At 43.7% G+C, this 2,407-nt stretch overlaps 1 protein-coding gene across 2 annotated transcripts in view; it reads right to left on the bottom strand.

Annotated features, from left to right (window-relative positions):
- Wdr19 (WD repeat domain 19) overlaps positions 1 to 2,407 on the bottom strand; it is a 97,867-nt gene that overhangs the window by 36,870 nt on the left and 58,590 nt on the right. Inside the window, exon 37 of one of the 2 annotated variants that reach the window (XM_021163489.1) lies at positions 328 to 622. The exons of the other annotated variant lie outside the window; for it this stretch is intronic. The gene's annotated coding sequence lies outside the window, so the exon portion shown is untranslated. Of the gene's footprint in view, positions 1 to 327; positions 623 to 2,407 lie in introns of those variants that run through there. 2 annotated transcript variants of the gene reach the window in all.

Here is a 2,407-nt window from a genome sequence, read left to right as displayed (position 1 = left end):
AGAATTCTCACAAACTGAATCCAAGAAAAAGTTGAAAAAAAAAAAAAAAAAAAAAAAAAAAAAAAAAGACAACAAAAGAAAAGAATCTTCAACTGCAGAAGGTAAGAGATAATGTTTATGTCTCAGAGGGAATCAACTGATAAACTTTACATTTGTGTGCAACAGAATGAGCAGACAGACACTAAGTGTTCTCATTTTTAAAGGATGGCTTGTCTTTGGTGTTTTGCTTCATGCCCTTCCTACTTCAGACTTTGTGCAGTGTTCTGTCTGCCCCGCCAAGCTTCATGTCTTTCTCTTTATCCAAATCCAAATCCAGGAAAATGTTACATGTATCTAGTCAACAATTTTATTTTAAAGGAGATACTTAAATATAAAAGTTACTTAAAAAAACGTAGTATTTACAATCATATACGATTAATAGTACAGAGCACAGAATATATAGGACTTTGAAGAGGAAGTATACAGATTTGAGTAAACAGCGGGTCGTGTCACTGTGTCACTGCAGAAGCTGAATGTGCTGGCCTGGCTCATGTTTCTGAATCCAAGGAGAATCATTCTTTTATGTCTCCCAGGCGTGGACACAGCTCCCCCAGGAGAGGTGCCATCTACTCGGGAGCACTGTCTAAGGAAGGGACAAACAGAACATTTAGACGGGTCTCAGGTAAAATGGCCTGCCTGGTGATAAAGCTGGTTTCCCGCTCATTTCCTTCGACTTTCAGACAGACAGTATTGAGCTTCCTGCCCAGAGCTACATGGCGTGCTACTGAGATGTTGCTATCATATGGGCCCGCCTTACTGTGAGAGATTTGAAAATGTTGAGGCTGCTTGGCAGGCTAGAGAGAACATGATTTTCCTGAAATGAGACAAAGGTTCCTTCTGAGCCAGGGAGCAATACCTTCAACAGTGGTCACTGTGTAAGGAGACCGAGACCGCATCACGACAGTGCATAATCCCAGCCCACTGAAGACATGGCTTCAAGGAGCTCTGATTGACACAGTTTAGGTTTCTAAAATGTATCATACATTGATGCAGGGCAGGATCCATTAACATGGCTCCGCCTTTACAAGTGGCAGAGATACACATTTGTCTTCCCACAGATAGAGCTGTAAAGTTGGGACAGAATCCAATAAGCAACCATATGCCCAAAGGTTTTGGAAAGCAGCTGGGGGCTGCTGTCTTTTGAAAGAGAGATGTGTCAGGTTAGAGTCAGGGCCTCCCTGTGTGTGCACCTAGGGTAAGCCCATGAGCCAGGGGCGGCTGGAAACCACGCCATGGTGAGCTGAGTTCATCCATTCCCCGAATAAAAGTTGATTTTAGCACTAAAAAAAAAAAATCAGTATAAATGGGATAAAGGCCTGGAGCCAAGGGAGGAACTTTTACTATCAGTTCACACGATTCATTTGACAAAATTGGATATTCAGAAAACTAAGAAAAGACGAACTAGATTGGGGGCCTTTCTGAAAAAAGAAAACAAAACATCGTAATAAAAAAGTGATAATGCATGATGTCGCAAGCCTGTGATCCCGGACCTGCAGAGCAGGAGCACCACTGCAAAGTCAAGGCCAGCCTGAGTGAGAGTGAAACCTACTTTCAAAACCTGTAAAATAGCTCAATGGGTAAAGGGGCCCTGATGACCTGAGTTTGACCTGAGTGTGTTGGAAAGATAGCAAGAAAGTGAAAAGCCCACCAAAAAAATACTTGCAAGTATTACACCATAACACTTACATTGACTTTTATAAAGGCAAACTAGTTGTAACTTTGAGACACGTGCAAATGGCCGACAAGGACACAAAAGATGCTCTGCCCTGCTTCACACTCACTGAGCCACATAGACTAGGAAACGAATTTTATGCTGCAGCTCCTGTGAGAACAGTTCCACCGTTCAAGAACAGCAAAAGGGCAGCACAGAAGCTAGAAGAGACAGAGGCTGGAGCTGGCTCCAAGCCTGCGTGTGTGACCATGACCTAGAATTCCATTTTAGGGAATTCCAGGTCAGGGTCCCTCCGCTCCCCTCCTGCAAAAATCCTTGTCACTGGAATGAGTGGGAGGAGTATGTGTGTAGCTTTGTGTGGCCAAAGTGAGATTTAGGAAAAGAAACTATGTCAAAAATCTCTGGGCCGGGCATGGTGGCGCATGTCTTTAATCCCAGTACTCGGGAGACAGATTTCTGAGTTCGAGGCCAGCCTGGTCTACAAAGTGAGTTCCAGGACAGCCAGGGCTATAAAGAGAAACCCTGTCTGGAAACAAAACAAAACAAGACAAAACATCTCCGGAAGTCAAACTTTGTATAGTCAACCGAAAAGCTCCCATTTAAAGGAAGCTGGCTCTAGTTGTAAGGGAGGGGCTGATTAAAAATAACTCCTTTAATCCCAGCACTTGGGAGGCAGAGGCAGGCGGATTTCTGAGT

Source organism: Mus caroli, chromosome 5, assembly GCF_900094665.2.
Source record: "Mus caroli chromosome 5, CAROLI_EIJ_v1.1, whole genome shotgun sequence".
Taxonomy (NCBI): domain Eukaryota; kingdom Metazoa; phylum Chordata; class Mammalia; order Rodentia; family Muridae; genus Mus; species Mus caroli.
The sequence above is the reverse complement of the archived record's forward strand: the minus strand, read 5'-3'. Positions and strand labels throughout refer to the sequence as shown.